This window comes from Lissotriton helveticus, chromosome 7 (assembly GCF_964261635.1).
Source record: "Lissotriton helveticus chromosome 7, aLisHel1.1, whole genome shotgun sequence".
Classification (NCBI taxonomy): Eukaryota; Metazoa; Chordata; class Amphibia; order Caudata; family Salamandridae; genus Lissotriton; species Lissotriton helveticus.
The window spans coordinates 657,187,114-657,209,308 of NC_136068.1; the positions used below are offsets into that span (position 1 = coordinate 657,187,114).

General features: G+C 44.6%; 1 protein-coding gene across 1 annotated transcript in view; it reads right to left on the reverse strand.

The window, feature by feature from the left end:
- LOC144769211 (uncharacterized) overlaps positions 1 to 22,195 on the reverse strand; it is a 279,582-nt gene that overhangs the window by 199,043 nt on the left and 58,344 nt on the right. The window lies entirely within an intron of this gene.

Consider the following 22,195-nt stretch of genomic DNA (forward strand, 5'->3'; position numbering starts at 1 on the left):
AGTTTTCATGAAATATATAGGCGGGTGCGCGCACACGGTCGCGCGCACACGGTCGCACACGAAAGCCTGGAAATGCGATATCCATTTTATTGAGAACTGTTGCCGAGAGTGCGCACACCGGGTCGCGCACGAAAGTTTAGAAAGGCTATTTTTATTTACAGACAAATTTTAATGCGTTGAAAAAAAGGCAAGGTACAGACTTTCTAATTTTGTATCGCTTTACAAGGAGTCTCTATGCAACTTGAACAATGAAGAAAACGGCTTGTTTTCGAAAAAAATATTGCCAGAACTTTATTGACAAAAGTATAGGTTGTATACACGAGATAGTTAGGAATTAGCATTTTAAAAACCAATGAAATTCACTGAAAAAACCATAGGTTTTACACACGTTATAGTTAGGAACTAGCATTTACAAAACCTATGAAATTCACTGAAAAAACCATAGGTTTGACACCAGTTATAGTTAGCTGGAAATTTTATTGATATAAAACCAATGAAATTCCACGTTATAGTTAGTTGGACTCACTTTAACCTGCGCGTGTAATGCACTGCTGATGACGTCACATATTACATCACTCATGACATTACTGATGACACCATCCTTGTGAATGTGTGTCTTTCTGAAAAATAAATATGTGTTATATATGTATATATTATTGAATATCTTAGTGAATACATATATTACTGAGTAATGCTTAAATATTTAAATATATGTATTAGTGTTTCACTTTGTGTATAAGTGGCTCCATGGGTTGATGAGTAGGTACATGTGTATGTATATAGGTTATTAGATGTTTTTCTTAGTATCAGTATGAGTGTTTGCATGGTTTGGTGGGAGTATTACTTACTACATAGATGCAAGAATGACTGAGTCTCTGTTTGAATGTGTTTTGAAGACAGCATATGTGCAGGACTGTATGGGTGGATGAGTGTGTATATGTGTGTGTTACTGAGTGAATGACTGTCTTACTAGTGTCTTTATCAGTAACTACATATGTTTTAATCTAATATATGTGAATATTGATGTATATAAGTGAGTATATGTGAGAGTGAGGGATTCTAAGAGTTCCTGTTTAAATTAGTATGTGTTTCTATAAGTGATTTTTTAAGAGAGTAAGTATGTGTAAGTTTCCTTAGAAGTAAAGTAGTAGTGTGTGTATAGCTGTTTATGCAAATAAATGGATGTTCAATAGTTTATTTGCATGTGTGAGTATGTGTGTGAATAACTTTTGGATGACTGTCGGTGTGTAACAGGATGTGTAGGTGTATCACTACATATGATTAGTGAATATATGTATGAGTGACTATATAGAACTGTTGGTGAATTAGTCCATGTGTATATAGATGGTGGAATTATTGAATTGGTTGTTGTAACTGGTATGGGTATCTCCATTTTTTTGAACATTTTAGTTTCTATTTTTGAATATGCGTTTCAAGGGTTACATTACAGTGAAAGGAGGTCTGTCACTGTGTCACAAGGATGGTGTCATCAGTGATGTCATGAGTGATGTAATATGTGACGTCATCAGCAGTGCATTACACGCGCAAGTTATAGTGAGTCCAACTAACCATAACCTGGAATTTCATTGGTTTTATATCAATACAATTTCCAGCTAACTATAACTGGTGTCAAACCTATGGTTTTTTCAGTGAATTTCATAGGTTTTGTAAATGCTAGTTCCTAACTATAACGTGTGTAAAACCTATGGTTTTTTTCAGTGAAAAAAAAAATATATATATATATATATATATATATATATATATATATATCACATTCCAAGCAAGGGTCCTTCTGAGATCGTCTCCCATCGTCAGGTGGCGCGCTGATCGGCAGACCCCACCGCCGAATTTTTTAATTAAAGTTCCAAAATTGCTGATAGGCAATGCGCGCACTCAGGAGTATGGATAAACAGATTTTATTCCTTAGTAAACGTTTACTAAGGAATAAAATCTGTTTATCCATTCTCCTGAGTGCGCGCATTGCCTATCAGCAATTTTGGAACTTTTAAATATATATATATATATATATATATATATATATATATATATATATATATATATATATATATATATATATATGCGTGGCAAATCTCGGTGCTTATGCGAAAAACATTGGATCTAGATTCCAGACGTACAGTATCCCGTGCATGCTGGGAGCTGTAGTTGTCTACCACACTGCAGCATTCCCAGGCGTCAGGATCAGCTGAGCTCCCACCAATGGGAATACCCTGGCAATTACAAAGGAGGGAGGAAGTGACACCATGGACAATTCAGCATCTGAAGAAGGCGTAATGGCTGAAATGCATCATGCTGTTTGGTTTGGTGATTAAAGGCTTCCAATCAGTACCCCTCTGTGTCCCTGGGTTTCCTTGTGTGAAGATGATTGTGTGGTATATATATATATATATATATATATATATATATATATATATATATATATATATATATTACCTACTGGCGGTCGCCAGTAGGTATATATAGTTAGGATTTTTTCTCTATGGGATTTTTGAAAATTCTATGTCTAATAACTTTGGCGTTTGTGGACGGAATTGGCTGAAATTTTCTGGAAAATGGAACATTTTGTTTCTGAGCAGCCCCTGGAAATTTGGGGGGGGGTTCGTCCAGGGGGGGTCGAGAAAAAAGGGGGGTCCCAAAACGTGTTTTTAACATTGAGTTTTCCATAGGGCGGTTGGCCTCACTTTTAGCCCGAACGGCTGAATGGATTTGCACGAAACTTGGCAAAATTGTAGGGACTGGTAGCCCGATGTGCCTTTTGTAGGTCTCAATATATGTGCTCCAGTGGATTTTGAGAAATTAACGTTTAAAAAAAGATATATATATCTGTAACAGCGGACCGGGCAGCGCCCCAGGTCGCGGACCTTACGCGTACCGGAACTTCGCGTAGCGAAGCTGATTGGTTCTCCGGTGTCTGTCAACATTCTAAACAGTCCGGAGTGGCCGCCATCTTGTCTCTCGGTAGGATTGAGAGACAAGAGGAGGCCAAAACAAAGGGGGAAATAACCATAAGGCGGCATACTAGATCCTCCCTGACCCCCTAGGTTTAATGTGGAGGCTTTAAAAGGGCCCCGCGGGGCAAAAAAAAAAAAATTGGGGGGGGTTTTTTGCGTGGGTAGCGCCCGGTCCGCGAACCGGGAAGCGTTCTGGGCAGCGTACTGCAATGAAAAATGAATGATAGACTTTTCAAATACTGTATGTTAATTGATTGTTGGTTTTGTTGATTATTTTTATTTTTTTTATTTTTTAAGCAATTATTTATTATTGTGATTGTGTTTCAAAAAATTTTTTATTGGCAGAAAACTGGTGCAAAAGTGGTTTTAGCGGCAGTTTTCTGCCGCAAAAGCAGCTTTAGCGACACATTTCTGCCAATAAAAGCTGCAAAACTTCTATTGCCTATGTTGATGATATGGCTCTATGTTACTTACATTTCTTTGCTGTTTCAATTAATCTTTTTCTGTTATTTTTTGTTTTCTGTTTTCTATTTTTTCTCTCTGTTATTCCTCATGTTTTAATCTTATTTTGAACATTCACTCACATTCTCCAAGAAACTCTTCTTTGTTAATGTTATACTCTCTTTTTTTTTCTTTCACTTCGTTATCTATTTTGTTTTTCACAATTATACCCTCTTCCGTCTTTTCTTTGGTAAATAGATCTATTAAACAGTATCTCTTCTTTACTCCCTATAGCTGTCTTTCTTTTAACATCACTCTCTGTTTACTTTCCTTATACTTACTCTTTTTAAAAGCTACCCGGGAAGCGAACCAAAAGAAATAGAGCTTGCCAGAGTGCTAAACATTCTAGCAATTTTTTTTGAAAGGGAAGGTAGTACTGAAAAGAACTTTTTTTTAATATTTTTGTTGTTTTATATTTTTTTTTTATTTTTTTTTATTTTTTGGTTTTTTTGTATTTTTTGAACGATTTTATATTTTTTTTGGGGGGGGAAACAACAAAAAACAGGCATTGAAAAGGGCTCAACAGGAGCAAAAAAAAAATTACTGGGGGCGGTTAGGGCAATTATGATGTTCATAAGCCAGGTTGATAGCATTTATGCTCATATTGCCACATGCTAACAACGCACGACAGTGCATACAAGTGTGGATCATGTGGCCAAAATTTTCTTGTATGTTTGGCACAGTTTCCCGTGCCTCTGCTGGTGTCAATGACATTGATATTCTTGATCTGGCCACAGGAGTTGATCTTGGATTTTCCTGCAAATCCCGTATTTCCGCCCGGCTATAATTGAGTGGATGCTTCCTGGTCATGTGCCTGTGCATAGTATGGTTCCCATAACTATATTTCTTATCCGTCCCTCTGGATAATTGTTCTTTGCAGATGAGGCAGGTGACATACCTCGCATTCACTTTTTTTTGGCCAGGAGGGATCGAATAAAACTGCCAGATGAAACTGGCTTTCTTATGGGAAACCCGGGGCACCTCTTCTAAGAACTGTGGTTCTTCTCCCTCCTCTTCCTCCATTTCTTCCTCTTCCTCCTCAGTGTTGGTCATGACCTGGGGAGGTGGTCCTCTCTTCCCATGAGGAGGTGGAGGTGGTGGTGGGGGTGCACCAGCTGAAGCAACTACTGAAGCCATTTCTGATATAGTAATAAAGGTCTTCCTCTCACAATGATGAAAGTCAGAGTGAGGAAAGAAGGAGGGGTTTTCATCATTTGGGAAAAACAATACTTCTCAACCAATGAAAAGTGTTATTTTTACGTCACCTGACCTAGCCTTACATCATTATGAAACCAAAAGTGAAATGAACCAATGAAAAGTTTTATTAACAAGTCACATGACCTCTCACGCTCATGTTACGCGCTGCGGAACGCGCCCCGGTTAGCTTCCGGTTCGCTGCGCTTCGCGCCTCGGTCCGCGCCCCGGGGCACTTCCGGGTGCGCTAACGCGGTACGTCACAAGACGCATTACGCGGCAACGCGATACGTCGCGCTTTCGCGACGCGCCGCGGATCGCTTCCGGGGAGCTGCGTTTCGCGCCTCGGTCCGCACCCCGGGGCACTTCCGGGTGCGCTAACGCAGTACGTCATAAGACGCATTACGCGGCAACGCGATACCGTCACTATGTTGATTTCTTACCGGTTCGCGGACCGGGTCGCGGCATCAATTTGAGCTAACGGAAAGCTTTCCGGTTCGCGGACAGGGAGCGAAACAAAAAAAATATTTAAAAAAAATTATTAATAAACATATAAAATATATTTTTGGATTTAAAGAAGAATACATTTTACAGCTATAGATATTAGCTTTTAAAAAACCAATGAAATTCACTGAAAAAACCATAGGTTATAGACCATATATAGTTAGGAATTAGCACTCACACAAAACCAATGAAATTCCATATATAGTTAGTTGTACTAACTATATATCGCGCACCCGCAATCCACTGCTGATCATGTCACATATTACATCATTCATGACATGGTCAGTGACATCACCGATGACATCACTGATGACATCTCAAATGACATCACTGATGACATCACTGATGACATCTCAAATGACATCACTGATGACATCACTGATGACATCTCATTTGACATTACTGATCACATCACTGATGACATCATTCATGTGATAATACGATGAACCTCTTCAGACTCTAATATAACCTTAGATACACTCAGTGTAAACAGACACTCACAGACTGTCACTCATCCATGGAGTTACTTACACACCTAGTCAGTCATGCAAAGAATCAATCACACCTCCATTTTCACAACTATACAGTTATACACACCTTACTTATTCAAACATATACTAAAACATATTTACTCACTTATACAATCCTGGATACAAGTGCACAATGATCCATACAGCCACTCACACATTCACTGGCTCTTATGCACAGTTATTTATATATGTCAACTCTCACATGTACTGTATTTTACATATGTACTTACTTTGACATGTAGCACTGAGATATCTATTCACTCACCAATACAGTCATGCACACAGTCAACCGCCCATACAGCTGTTTCCACATGCACTTTTGAACCCATACATCTATGCACAGAGTCATACACCTCCCAGCCACCCACACACACACTCAGTCTCCCATACAAATGCTTGGGCAACCAATCAATAACCTATATAGTTACTCATATAGCTACTGATCAACACATGCAGCAGTTTACAGAACAACAGACATAATGATGCACAAATTAAGACAGTTTAGTCACTAACCCATGCACTCAGTGAGACACATTTAACCACTCACTCATACAGTCAGTCATGCACCTACTAAATCCTTCATCCAGACACTTATACATCCACTCATTCTTAAATATGTAAGACATATTTTAACTTTACAGAAAAATACAGTCACTGGATGTTGTCATCAGTGATGTCATCAGTGATGTCATTTGAGATGTCATCAGTGATGTCATCAGTGATGTCATGTGAGATGTCATCAGTGATGTCATCAGTGATGTCACTGACCATGTCATGAATGATGTAATATGTGACATGATCAGCAGTGGATTGCGGGTGCGCGATATATAGTTAGTACAACTAACTATATATGGAATTTCATTGGTTTTGTGTGAGTAAAATAAGGTTTTTTAAATGCTAATTCCTAACTATATATGGTGTATAACCTATGGTTTTTTCAGTGAATATATATATATATATATATATATATTACCTACTGGCGGTCGCCAGTAGGTATATATAGTTAGGATTTTTTCTCTATGGGTTTTTTGAAAATTCTATGTCTAATAACTTTGGCGTTTGTGGACGGAATCGGCTGAAATTTTCAGGAAAATGGCACATTTTGTTTCTGAGCAGCCCTTGAAAATTTGGGGGGGGTTCGTCCAGTGGGGGCCGAGAAAAAAGGGGGGTCCCAAAACGTGTTTTTAACATTGAGTTTTCCATAGGGCGGTTGGCCTCACTTTTAGCCCGAACGGCTGAATGGATTTGCACGAAACTTGGCAAAATTGTAGGGACTGGTAGCCCGATGTGCCTTTTGTAGGTCTCAATATATGTGCTCCAGTGGATTTTGAGAAATTAACGTTTAAAAAAAGATATATATCTGTAACAGCGGACCGGTTAGCGCTCTGGTTCGCGGACTTTTCGCGCAACGGAGCTTTGTGAAGCGAAGCTGATTGGTTCTCCGGCGTCTGTCAACATTCCAAACAGTCCGTAGCGGCCGCCATCTTGTCTCTCGGTAGGATCGAGAGACAAGAGGAGGTCAAAACAAAGGGGGAAATAACTATAAGGGGGCATAGTAGATCCTCGCTGACCCCCTAGGTTTGATGTGGAGGTTTTAAAAGGGCCCCGCGGGGCAAAAAAAAATAATAATAATAATAATCGAACGGCTGAATGGATTTGCACGAAACTTGGCAAAATTGTAGGGACTGGTAGCCCGATGTGCCTTTGCTAGGTCTCAATATATGTGCTTCAGTGGATTTTGAGAAATTAACGTTCAAAAAAAGATATATATCTGTAACAGCGCACCGCTTCGCGTACTTTTCGCGTTACGGAGCTTTGCGAAGCGAAGCTGATTGGCTCTCCGGTGTCTGTAAACATTCCAAACAGTACGTAGCGGCCGCCATCTTGTCTCTCGGTAGGATCGAGAGACAAGAGGAGGCCAAAGCGAAGGGGCAAATGACCATAAGGGGGCATAGTAGATCCTCGCTGACCCCCTAGGTTTGATGTGGAGGTTTTAAAAGGGCCCCGCGGGGCAAAAAAAAAAATAATAATAATAATCGAACGGCTGATGACCATAAGGGGGCATAGTAGATCCTCGCTGACCCCCTAGGTTTGATGTGGAGGTTTTAAAAGGGCCCCGCGGGGCAAAAAAAAATAATAATAATAATAATCGAACGGCTGAATGGATTTGCACGAAACTTGGTAAAATATTAGGGACTGGTAGCCCGATGTGCCTTTGCTATGTCTCAATATATGTGCTTCAGTGCATTTTGAGAAATTAACGTTCAAAAACAAGATATATATCTGTAACAGCGCTCCGCTTCGCGGAGATAAAATTATATGTGTATTACCTAGCTGTTGCTAACACCAGTTAGCGACGGCTAGTAGGAGATAGCGACCATCTTGGGTCCCACTTTGCATGTGAGTGATATTTATCACTAATGACATGCAAAGTGGGCATGCCAAGATGTTAGCGACTGGAAACAGTCGCTAACATCGCTATCTCCTATTATCAACTTTTGGAAATATTCGAGATAAGCGCGAATATCTCCAAAAAGTAACAGCTGCCCTGAGCAGTTCTTAGCCATGTTATCCAATGGGAGGTGGATAACATGGCTAAGAGCATTAGCTCGGTAATGCATGAATATCGCGGAGTTTTCAGCGACATTAATGCATTGCGCTCGTTTTTTATCGTATTTGCGATAAACCTTGATAATAGCAAGGTTTATCTGCGATAATTTCTGACGGTAAAAAAATCTTTGCAATGCATCGTTAGGGATAAATATCGCTTAACTTTGGTAATATGCCCCAACGTCTGTTAACGTTCGATTCGAAGGAAATCAGGAATTGTTGAAAAACATTGTGTGCGCCATCTTGTCTTTTTTCAAATGCCACACTTTTGTCGTGCACGGCAGCCATTTTAGATGCCTTGACCAGATCCACTCTGTGAACGCTGTCGATCCTTAGCATGGCTCCCCACCCTCGCAAGCATCTCCCCCAGGCAGTGGTCACCCCCGCTCTCTGTTTTATGCATGGGTAATAAACCTCCCCCCATCTGCGCTGTTCTTCCCTGAGAATCACACCCTGTGCCCGCCCGACACCTCCCTTTCGCCCTATTCACTACCGCACCCTCTGACACTCCTTTTCCTCTGTGTCCGATTGTCCAGGCCGGTCCTAGGCTATCAGCTAGCCCTGCAGATGTAGTTTATGGCCACAGCTGTAAAGAATCACCCGTCTTGAAAGGAGTTATAGTAGATCAAGGCCCACACTCGATGAGATCCGTCACAGCAGAAGCGTTGCTATTATCTGAAAACCATTCTGTATTGTGATTGGGGAGGGGACCGAGCGTGAAGCGGAAGATTCCAGGGATGACTCTTTGTACATCAAAGTTTTTACAATTATGTGTCACATTAAAAATATATAGCACTCCGACAAAGTAGTAAGATTATAAAACTTTAATAATTTATAAATATATACAAGAAAACAAAAATAGTAATAACATATAAACATTTTTAGAGAAAAACAACGAAGTAGCGGTCGGCTGTGCGAATAGTCCCAACGCAGCACAACGTCCAGATTTCCGGCGTGGGGCGTCGCGGGGGGTGGGTGATCAGTAGCAAACTGTTGTGCGAATAGTTCCAAGGCAGCAGAACGCGCCGAAATCTAGATGACACAAAAGTGATGTCTAGTAAGTTGCCACCCAGCAAATAACGGCGTGGGGCGTCGCGGGGGGTGGGTCATCAGTAGCAAACTGTTGTGCGAATAGTTCCAAGGCAGCAGAACGATGGCACCAAGGTGATGTCCAGTAAGTTGCCGCACTGGTTTTGGTATCCTACAATGCTGCTCCGAATAACGGCGTGGAGCGCCCCGGGGGAGGCGGCGTGAACGGGCCTCTCCAGGTGGAGTCTCGTCTGTTGTAGTGGGGCGCCCCTTTACCGTTTCAGTTGCCATTCCGTCCGCTTTTGGTCCACTGTGTCAAAATCCGCCATTCAGCTGAGTTGCGCCCACTCTTGCGGTGCAGCGATAGGCGGCTGTCACAGGACTCTCAAAATGGCGGCAGGCTGTTTCCTTTTTGGGCCTGGTCCACTGAAATGGCCCTGGGACACCTTGGAAATCGGACGCTTGTCTGCTAGGTCTTGGACCCCATTCTCGAAAGCGTCCCCTCCGCCTTGAGAATTCATCAAAAGTTTTGGGGGCCCCGACTCCTGCAGGCTTCTGGTGGGGAGCGGCTGCCATGATTGCTCGCGGAATGACCACGACGGAGCTACGAGATGGTGGTGCTCTCATGGTGACGCCAGCTTCAGTCTGAAACATCCAGAAACAAGGTGGGGCTTTCATCGTTTGGGGGAAAAAAAAAGTTTTCATCCAATGAAAAGTGTTGTTTTTAGGTCATATGATCAAGCCTTCCATCATTAGGAAACCAAAAGTAAAATGAACCAATGAAAAGTTTTATAAACAAGTCACATGACCTGTTATGCGGCATAGGGTATAAAATGCGGAGAAAATACGTTGGCACGTGAGGCGGCGTCAGTAGCGGACCGATGTGCGAATAGGCCGAAGGCAATACAACGCGCCAAGATCCGGATGGCATCGAGGTGGTGTCATAGTTGAGAGTTCTGAGCAGCGGTTGTAACACTGTCTGAAGCTTATTTGCAGCTGCTGCAGCTTCACTACGCGCCAAGATCCGGATGGCACCGAGGTGGTGTGTAGGAAGTTGCCGCACTGGTGTGGCCATCCTACAATGCTGAAAGTCGGCGTGGGGCGCCCCGTTGGCCTGTGAGTTTGCGTCAGTAGCGGACCGATGTGCGAATAGGCCGAAGGCAGCACAACGCGCCAAGATCCGGATGGCACCGAGGTGGTGTCTAGTAAGTTGTCGCACTTCTGTGGCCATCCTACAATGTTGAAAGTCGGCGTGGGGCGCCCCGTTGGCCTGTGAGATGGTGTCAGTAGCGGACTGATGTGTGAATGGGGCCAAAGGCAGCGCAACAATATTTTCTACTATATTTCCGGTGTAGAAGAGACCACAAGGCGCTGAGATGCCAAGATCCGGATGGCACCGAGGTGGTGTCTTGCAAGTTGTGGTACTGGTGTGGCCATCCTACAATGCTGAAAGTCGGCGTGGGGCGCCCCGTTGGCCTGTGAGATGGCGTCAGTAGCGGACCGATGTGCGAATAGGCCGAAGGCAGCACAACAATATTTTCTGACTGACACCACAAGGCGCTGAGATGCCAAGATCCGGATGGCACCGAGGTGATGTCTAAGTTGCGGACTGATGTGCGAATGGGGCCAAAGGCAGCGTAACAATATTTTTTGTATGGAAGATACCACTAGGCGTTGAGATGCCAAGATTCGGATGGCACTGAGGTGATGTCTAGCAAGTTGGTGTGGTCATCCTACAATGCTGAAACTCGGCGTGGGTCACCCCATTAGCCTGTGAGATGGCGTCAGTAGCGGACCGATGTGCGAATAGGCCGAAGGCAGCACAACGCGCCAAGATCCGGATGTCACCGTGGTGGTTTCATAGTTGAGAGGCACTTCATCTGCAGTGGGGCGCCGAGATCCGGATGGCACCGAGGTGATGTCTAGCAAGTTGCTGTACTGGTGTGGTCATCCTACAATGCTGAAACTCGGCGTGGGTCGCCCCATTAGCCTGTGAGATGGCGTCAGTAGCGGACCGATGTGAGAATAGGCCGAAGGCAGCACAACGCGCCAAGATCCGGATGTCACCGTGGTGGTTTCATAGTTGAGAGGCACTTCATCTGCAGTGGGGCGCCGAGATCCGGATGGCACCGAGGTGATGTCTAGCAAGTTGCTGTACTGGTGTGGTCATCCTACAATGCTGAAACTCGGCGTGGGTCGCCCCATTAGCCTGTGAGATGGCGTCAGTAGCGGACCGATGTGCGAATAGGCCGAAGGCAGCACAACGCGCCAAGATCCGGATGTCACTGTGGTGGTTTCATAGTTGAGAGGCACTTCATCTGCAGTGGGGCGCCGAGATCCGGATGGCACCGAGGTGATGTCTAGCAAGTTGCTGTACTTGTGTGGTCATCCTACAATGCTGAAACTCGGCGTGGGTCGCCCCATTAGCCTGTGAGACAGCAGTTCTTTGGATTTGGGCCTGGCTCGTCTGCTGTAGTGGGGCGCCCCTTTACCGTTTCAGTTGCCATTCAGCTGAGTTTCGGCTGCTCTTGATGCTACAGCGACAGGCGGCTGCAACAGGACTCTCAAAATGGCGGCCTGTTCTTTGGATTTGGGCCTGGTCCACTAAAATGGCCCTGGGACACCTTAGAACTCGGACGCTCGATTTTTTTTTCCTTTCCTGTACATGCAAAAAAAGGTAAATGCCCGGTACGTTACACGCTTCATCTGCCACGATGAACTCTCTAGAGGAACCGAAAAAAAATATAGTTGTGGTAACTATACCATGCATCGTCATATGGAGAGGTGGCAACAATTAATTATAGTGCTGCATAAAAGAGAGATTTGGAGGAGAACCCCTGACCTGCTAGTACATTCATCAAAGAAGTGGCACTGAGAGCTTCAGAGGCAAGGGAAACGGTCCCAAATATTTAGAAGAAATTTGGAAAGATTAAAATGACATGTTTAGATTGTGGCAAATTTATTTCATGTGGACATCTGAGTGTTACTCTAATAAATACAGCATATGAACATCATCATAGTCGATGGTTGGTAGAGACATTTTGACTATATCCTGGACCTGCCCGTCCTCGCCCAAAATGGCGCCAGAATAAATGGGACTCGTAACTCCTTGTTGTGTACTGGTTGCAGAACCTTGAAATCACGAGATACGTATGCAGTTTTGAAGCACATGGCGGGCGGGGACGAGAATTGATTGAATATTTCGACATCCCTATTGATATTAAGTTCTGATGTGTTATTGATTACTGTACTGTTGAAAGTTCGAATTAACGTCACCCATGGTACTTGCCCGCAAATGTATATCTAGATAATTTTATTGTAACTGGCCCTGTCGTATTTTAATTATAAAATGTACGTCCACCGATTCCGTAACTGTTAGACACCTTAGTTCTTGCAACCTAATGGCCCGCCCGTTACGTTCCTCTACAGTGTAAATGTCTATTTATCATATACGATTACAGTTTGCTCCGTGGCCGGCCCACGTGGTTATAGGCTCGTATTTGTATAATGAAATTTTCACAATAAAGGTTTTTAAAAGAAAACATGGTAGTAGTATATACATTGGTAAAGTTTTTAATAATAGTCACTGTTTTAGAATCATTAAAAGGCAAGTGAAATAAAGCAGACCAATTACATGAAGGGTAAAAGGTATAATACGAAGGAACGCAGTAAAGATAAATGGTCAAGGGCTGTTGTGTTTTCTATTCCTGCAACATAAAGTGATCGATAAGAATCTCATATTCAGGCGTATCGGCGACTAAGACAGCAGGTCGACCCTCTTTTGCTCAACGGCTCCGTCATGGGACGAAGAAACGCTCTTTTTCTCGAAAAAAGAATATATTTTACTTGCAGGACAGTTGTAAAATTTCCGGGAAAGTACATTAGCCTGGAACATTATAACATATATTTAAGAAAAAATAATGTTCGGAAGTAATGAAAAGCGTAATTTTTAGGTCATATGATCAAGCCTTTCATCATTACAATAAGAAAAGTAAAATGAACCAATGAAAAGTTTTATTAACAAGTCACATGACTTGTTATGCTTACGTTACGCGCTGCGCGCCCCGGATGACTTCCGGATGCGCTAACGCGGCGCGTCATATGACGCATTACGCGACAACGCAGGTACAGAATATAGTCAAAATGTCTCCACCAACCAGCGGTCGGAACACAACCCCTTTCAGCAGGCTAAATAGTTCTGTTAAATGACAACAGAAGGGACAGGCAACAAGAACCATCAGTCAAAGAGGGGAGGGCTAGTTCTTCTCTACCGGGTTACATTGGGGCGCTACCGGAACTGATCGAATTGGTAGTCTACAGTGTTTCTGGATGTTTCAGACTGAAGCTGGGGTTAGCATGAGAGCAGCACCATTTCGTAGCTCCGTCGTGGTCATTCCGCAACCAATCATGGCAGCCGTTCTTTATCGTTATTTTGGGCGGGGTGGGTGGCGGAGCAGAGCTGTTTTGCAGCCATCATTGTGTGGAGTTCAGTTCATCTCACTAGTTTTGTATTTGTCATGAGGGGTTGTTCCTAATGTTTCTATTTTAGCGAGGTCAAAAAGAGATCCCATTAGTGGCCTACTGATTTTGCTCGATTCCTTTTCTTTTTTTTTACACGATTTTTCGTTATCTGCAAAGACTAAACAGAGTATTGCGACTCTGTGTTTGTTTGTAAATAGAGAATGAACCAAAGAGAACTAATTCTAAAACAGTAAATACTTGGATAACAATGAATCAAATGGAGAGAGAAGCAGGCACGACGGATTACAATGGGGGCAAAGACCTGCGTTAACTACCTTTCACTATCTGCAAAGAGAGAGTACTCCTAATAGAAATGAGGGGGGGGGGGCACCATTCAAAGCAGATCAGTGTGCATAAACACGAAAATGTTTTCACTTACCACGTACTTGACATTCGACAGCTTATGATATTTGCTATTAAAAAACCATTGAAATTCACTGAAAAAACCATAGGTTATAGACCATATATAGTTAGGAATTAGCATTTACAAAACCTTGAAAATTCACTGAAAAAACCATAGGTTATAGACCATATATAGTTAGGAATTAGCATTTAAAAAACCTTATTTTACTCACACAAAACCATTGAAATTCCATATATAGTTAGTTGCACTAACTATATATCGCGCACCTGCAATCCACTGCTGATGATGTCACATATTACATCATTCATGACATGGTCAGTGACATCACTGATGACATCACTGATGACATCTCAAATGACATCACTGATGACATCACTGATGACAACATCCAGTGACTGTATGTTTCTGTAAAGTTAAAATGTGTCTTACATATTGAAGAATGAGTGGAAGTATAAGTGTCTGGACAAAGGATTTAGTAGGTGCATGACTGAATGCATGAGTGAGTGATTAAATGTGTCTCACTGAGTGCATGGGTTAGTGACTAAAGTGTCTTAATTTGTGCATCATTATGTCTGTTGTTCTGTAAACTGCTGCATGTTTTGATCAGTAGCTATATGATTAACTATATGGGTTACTGATTGATTGTCCAAGTATTTGTATGGGAGACTGAGTGTGTGTGTGGCTGGCTGGGAGGTGTGTGACTCTGTGCAGATCAATGTGTACTTGTATCAATGATTGTATAACAAGGTAAGTATGTGTTAGTATATGTTTGAAAATGTAAGGTGCTCTATGTTTAACTGTATAGACAAGAAAATGGAAGTGTCATTGATTCTTTACAGGACTGACTAGGTGTGTGAGTAACTCCATGGATGAGTGGCAGACTGTGAGTGTCTGTATAGGTGTATGAGTGCATATGATAGTGTTGTAAAGATGAGTGATTGTATGTATGAATGATAGTATGGGTGAATGAGTCAAGGTGTGTGTAGACGTAGGAATCAGTGAGTGCGTATGTAGTAACTAGTATTGGTGTGTCAATGGTTTCAAAAATTATATTCTGTATTTAACACTGGGTGAAACAGAGGTTATATTAAAATGTGAGGAGATGCATTGTATTGTCACATGAATGATATCATCAGTGATGTGGTCATTGATGTCAAATGAGATGTCATCAGTGATGTCATCAGTGATGTCATTTGAGATGTCATCAGTGATGTCATCAGTGATGTCACTGACCATGTCATGAATGATGTAATATGTGACATCATCAGCAGTGGATTGCAGGTGCGCGATATATAGTTAGTGCAACTAACTATATATGGAATTTCAATGGTTTTGTGTGAGTAAAATAAGGTTTTTTAAATGCTAATTCCTAACTATATATGGTCTATAACCTATGGTTTTTTCAGTGAATATATATATATATATATATATATATATATATATATATATACATATATATATATATATATATATATATATATATTTTCCACAAAGCCGTTCCACCGCACTTCACTTCCTCTGGGAACAAAACGGACTGCAAGACCTCGATTCCGTGCTGAAATTCGTTTTTATTTAGCCACCATTTTCGCCATAACACGTTTCGGCCTCACTTGGCCTTGATCACATGATACGCTAGGGAGTTACCAAGGTATTTTTAAAGTGCAAGTGTATACACATGTGATGTTTGAGTTGCATAGACATAAACAACATACTTTCAAAGCTCATTAATTTCTAAGCAGTGCAGAATTCAATGTGCAAAATTCAATATAATATATATATATCCCAAAACCACTATTGTCTGTCCTGACAATAGTAAAGAACTGAGCGCACTCTGGAGCAATTATAACTTCCAATAGTTTATTCCACTAGAACCAGGATGACAGACGCGTTTCAGCATGGTTGCCTTCCTTAGTGTCAACAATATGTTAGTTTCAGTCCTCATTTAAATAAAGTTTGTAAATTCAAAAAAACGGAAATCAGTGACTGTGAAAGTGAAGGAGTTGAAAGTCAGAGTCATAGAAGGGATACAATAGTGGCCATCTTGTAACATATAATATTTAGGCTGTCTAAAACCAAATAGAGGGTATGTATCTTAAGCATGATTCGTAGCACCTAGTTTAGAGATAGAAAGTAAAATATATATATATGATGTTTGGAGTGTGTTTAAGGGGATATTTTTGGATTGAGTACCGCTGTATGTATCAAAACAGCAAGGAAAGTAGAGGTGTGCAGAAGTAAAAATCAGAAGGTGATGGGATGGGGGATACAAAAAGACGAGTTTGAGAAGACAGAGGCAGAAGAAGATGAGAGACAGAAAATAGACATGGGGAGAGTATAAGAAAGAGGGAGGGAAAATAAAGAGGAGGCAGAAAAAGAAGACTGCTGAGTGGGAAAAAAAATATGAGAACAAAGGAGAGATACAAGAGGAGGTGAAAGTCAAAGAGTGGATGAAGATGAGTAGAAAAGAAGGGAACAGAAGTGTTAGGGGGTGAGAAAATGAGAGGGAAAAATGAGGGGAGAAGGAGAAAGCTGGAGAACACACCCACTGTCACAAACTGCATAGCCTAAAAGGGAAAAATGGCTCCCAAAGAGTGAGCAGAAAAAGGATAGAAGCCAGACAATATATACAGCAAGGTAGATGCAGCCCTAATATGGGCTGATACTGACTACCTCCAGTTGATATGTTGATGTAAGTAGACTTCCACAGTTCTCAACAGGAACTACAGAGAGAAACTAGGAGACCCTCTACAACACAGGCCACTCCTGGCTTGGTTTTCTCAGACAGTCTACTTTCTAAGGGGTTTGCCTGACCAGTAACATGCTGGGCTAGTCCAACTGGGCAGGGTCTCTTGCGAGGCGATGTACATCCTTTCTCCCTCTCAATAGTCAACCAAGTTCATAGGCTTTAGGCAGGCGCCTAACCAAAAAGAAGAGCAGACTTCAAACTATGACCCTCACTTCTCAGATACTTGCTAGTAGTCAAACAGCAACCCGATCTCACAATAGCCTTTCGAGTACTCTGCAGAGACCTTCTTTTCTTGATCACGGAGTAAATGGAACTAGAACAAAGTGCAGTGGTCTGGGTTCATTTTACATATGCGTTTTCTTGAGCACAATGTAGATCCACCTTATCAAACTTCAGAACCGTTTTTAGGTGGTACGCTTCCAAATGTTCTACTAAGTCTACTACCCAAACACAACCTTCATGTAAAGTAATGTTTTTCACAGCAGGTTGTAATGGGGTGGTCTTTAATCCGAAAACATGCACACAGCATTATAAGGCTTCTGCATCTTGCTTCGATCAACCCCTCTGAGCAGAAATCAGGAACAGACAAAAAGGCACACCTGATCTAAAGACTTCTTTGCTTTTAACAGCAGAAACTTCTGTCCACTCTTCAATCATACCATCTACCAAATCCTCAGGAAGAACTAATGAGCAGCTCTTTGATAATAAAGTCTTAATTGCATTTTTGAAAGGCAGCGCTGTTTCATTCCTCCTTATTTTGATGTCTGGATATCCATTCAGAGCCACAGGAAACCACGCAACACACTTCCACTGTCTGAGAATGTTGTACTGTTCTGTCATTTAAGCTATGTTAAACCCTGCTGCACACATACTATTTAAACACAAATACTGTGACATACACATAGGATGTCAATGCAAGGCTGTTTGTTTTAACATATCAGTAGCACTTTGCATTAGAAGGATCGGATCGGACTCTCACTCAGATATATAGATCTGGTCAAACATTTAAGATCATTAAAGACAAAATGAAGCCACCACCTTCGTACATGGTAAAGGCACAGAATTCCATTGTTCACTTTGAGGGTACTGGTAGTGTGGCTCATTAGGCCACTGGATTCAGGCAAGCCGGGCTGAAGACGGCTGTAATGCCAGAAAACGGTCCTCGGAAGCTTGTTTCCAGTCCAGGGAAGGCATGGCTTGGCAGTTCGTCCTGGACTGTTCCCATAAGGCACAGGGTAAGACTGATTTGCATATAGCCATGTCTGAACTGGGGTGGCAGAGTGGGCTAAAGAACGGTGATGGATTAAACCCAGATCTTTTGACTGGGTTTGAGTGTTTGATTGGTTCAGATGCTCTGTCCATTACCACCCCCTTTTGTACCAATTTTGGCCGCCATAAGTGTGGCAGGGTATGCTCAGACGTGAGTCCCTTTCTCACTTTGCCAATGGATTCAGGCAAGCCGGGCTGAAGACGGATGTAATGCCAGAAAACGGTCCTCGGAAGCTTGTTTCCGGTCCAGGGAAGGCTTGGCTTGGCAGTTCGAGCTGGACTTTTCCCATGAGGCACAGGGTCAGACTGATTTGCATATAGCCATGTCTGAACTGGGGTGGCAGAGTGGGCTAAAGAACGGTGATGGATTAAATCCAGATCTTTTGACTGGGTGTGAGTGTTTGATTGGTTCAGATGCTCCGTCCATTACCACCCCCTTTTGTACCTCTTTTGGCCGCCATACGTGTGGCAGGGTATGCTCAGACGTGAGTCCCTTGCTCACTTTACCACTGGATTCAGGCAAGCCAGGCTAAAGACGGCTGTAATGCCAGAAACCGGTCCTCTGAAGCTTGTTTCCGGTCCAGGGAAGGCATGGCTTGGCAGTTCGGGCTGGACTGTTCCCATGAGGCACAGGGTCAGACTGATTTGCATATAGCCATGTCTGAACTGGGGTGGCAGAGTGGGCTAAAGAACGGTGATGGATTAAACCCAGATCTTTTGACTGGGTTTGAGTGTTTGATTGGTTCAGATGCTCTGTCCATTACCACCCCCTTTTGTACCAATTTTGGCCGCCATAAGTGTGGCAGGGTATGCTCAGACGTGAGTCCCTTTCTCACTTTGCCAATGGATTCAGGCAAGCCGGGCTGAAGACGGATGTAATGCCAGAAAACGGTCCTCGGAAGCTTGTTTCCGGTCCAGGGAAGGCATGGCTTGGCAGTTGAAGCTGGACTTTTCCCATGAGGCACAGGGTCAGACTGATTTGCATATAGCCATGTCTGAACTGGGGTGGCAGAGTGGGCTAAAGAACGGTGATGGATTAAATCCAGATCTTTTGACTGGGTGTGAGTGTTTGATTGGTTCAGATGCTCCGTCCATTACCACCCCCTTTTGTACCACTTTTAGAAAGTTAGCATTTGCTCGCCTAACTATTTCAGCCCGCCTCTGCCAGGATGTGTATCTGCTGTCTGGTTTGTGTGAGTGACAGGGCTGGGGAATTCCCGTGGACGGTCTGGGCTCCCAGGTGTTGAAAAGGGTGCTTACACCAGAATGGGTGGGCGGAGTAATCCTTGACTCTGAATAGCGTTGTGCTCCACCACCACAATGCTGACTCCACCTCCTGTGGAGCATCTGATGTCCCTGCCCTGCACCCTGAAAGAAGACGACAGCTTCCTGTCAACAGAGTACTCCAAAACCGGGTTGAACTAGGCTCAGGGCCCCTGGCCTGAAAAGACAAAAGAAATTCAGTATAAATATAGGAGCCCTGCTCCTTGCAAATCAGATCCAGTCTTGACCAATCAATCAATCAATCATACCATTTGTATAGCGCACTACTCACCCGGGAGGGTCTCAAGGCGCTTGGGGGAGGGGTATGCTACTGCTCGAACAGCCTGGTCTTGAGTTGTTTCCTGAAGGCGAGATGGTCGTGGGTCAGCCGAAGGTGGATGGGAAGGGAGTTCCATGTCTTGGAAGCCAGGTAAGAGAAGGATCTTCCTCCGGGGGTGGCTCTTCGGATGCGTGGTACGGCTGCGAGGGCGAGGCTGGTGGACCGCAGCTGGCGGGTGGGCGTGTAGAAGGTCAGGCGGTCGTTGAGGTACTTGGGGCCCAGGTCGTGGAGAGACTTGTGTGCGTGGGTGAGGAGCCGGAACGTGATCCTCTTGTCGATGGGGAGCCAGTGCAGGTTCCTCAGGTGGCTGGAGATGTGGCTGCGTCGGGGGACATCCAGGATGAGTCGGGCGGAGGCGTTCTGGATGCGCTGGAGTCTTTTCTGTAGCTTGGCTGTGGTTCCGGCGTAGAGGGCGTTTCCGTAGTCCATTCGGCTGGTGACGAGTGCCTGGGTGACAGTCTTCCTGGTCTCGGTCGGAATCCAGCGGAAGATCTTTCGGAGCATACGCAGGGTGTTGAAGCACGATGAGGAGACGGCGTTGACTTGTCTGGTCATCGAGAGGGAGGAGTCCAGGATGAAGCCCAGGTTGCGTGCGTGGTTGGTTGGCTTGGGTGCGGTGCCCAGGGCTGGGGGCCACCAGGAGTCGTCCCAGGCGGAGGGCGAAGATCCCAGGATGAGGACTTCCGTCTTGTCCAAGTTCAGTTTCAGGCAGCTGTCCTTCATCCACTCGGCGACGTCTTTCATCCCTTTGTGTAGGCAGGTTCTGGGGGTGTCGGGGTCTCTGGTGAGGGAGAGGATCAGCTGGGTGTCGTCGGCATAAGAGATGATGTTGAAGTTGTGCTGGCGTGCGATGGCTGCGAGAGGTTTCATGTAGACGTTGAAGAGGGTGGGGCTGAGTGAAGATCCTTGCGGGACGCCGCAGATGACTTCGGTGACCTCGGAGCGAAACGGGGGGAGGCGGACTCTTTGTGTTCTTCTGGCGAGGAACGAGATGATCCACTCCAGTGCCTTCTCTTGGATACCGATGTTGCTGAGGCGCAGGAATAGGGTGCGGTGGCAGACCGTGTCGAACGCAGTGGAGAGGTCCAGGAGGATGAGGGCCACTGTTTCCCCCTTGTCGAGCAGGGTCCGGATGTCGTCGGTGGCTACGATGAGGGCGGTCTCGGTGCTGTGGTTGGCTCCGAAGCCGGACTGCGAGGGGTCGAGGGATCCGTTCGTCTCGAGTAAGGCGGTCAGCTGTCTGTTGACGATCTTCTCGATGACTTTAGCAGGAAAAGGGAGGAGCGAGATGGGGCAGAAGTTTTTGAGGTCGGTGGGGTCCGCTGTAGGTTTCTTCAGGAGGGCGCTGAGCTCGGCGTGCTTCCAGCTCTCCGGGAAGGTGGCGGTGTTGAAGGAGGCGTTGATGATGTTCCGGAGTTGGGGTGCGATGGTGGAGTCGGCCTTGTTGAAGATGTGGTGAGGGCAGGGGTCGGTCGGTGATCCGGAGTGGATGGTGTTCATCGTGCGGGCTGTATCTTCGGTGGTCATCGTGGTCCAGGTGCGAAGGGTGGCGGTGGGGGGCATTGGTTCGACGGTTGTGTGCGCGGGAGGTGCGCCAAAGCTGTTGTGGATGTCGGCGATCTTGCGGTGGAAGAACGAGGCGAGGGAGTCGCAGAGGTCTTGTGACGGAGTGAAGTCGTTGGTGCCGGTGCTGGGGTTGGAGAACTCCTTGACGATGGTGAAGAGCTCTTTGCTGTCGTGGGCGTTGTTGTCCAGTCGTTCCTTCCGGGATTTCTTCTTGGTGGTGCGGATGAGCTGGTGGTGCTTGCGGGTAGGGTGTTTGAGGGCGGTCATGTTGTCGGTGGTCCGGTCGAGGAGCCAGGCTTTCACGAGGGTGCGGCAGGTCTTCTTGGAGTCCTTGAGTTCGTCGGTGAACCAGGATGCCTTCTTGCTTCTGGGTCTGCTGGGAGGGTTCTTTAGTGGCGCGAGGTCGTCGGCGCAGGTGGTTAGCTACTGTGTGAAGTTGTGGGCTGCTTCGTTGGGGTCCGTTGTGTTGGCGGGTGGGCTCTGGCTGAGGGAGGTGGTGAGCTGGTCCGCGGAAATCTTGCTCCAATTCCTGTGAGGTACCTGTTGCGGGTGGTTGTGGGTCGTGGATCTTTTGAAGCTGAAGTGGACGCAGCTGTGGTTGGTCCAGTGGAGTCCGGTGGCGTGGCAGAAGGTGATGTACTTGCTGGAAGAGAAGACGGGATCAAGCGTGTGGCCGGCGTAGTGGGTGGGGGTGTTGACCAGTTGCTTGAGTCCGAGGTTGGCGAGGTTTTCCAGCAGGGCAGTGGTGTTGTGGTCCTTGTTGTTCTCCAGGTGGAAGTTGAGGTCTCC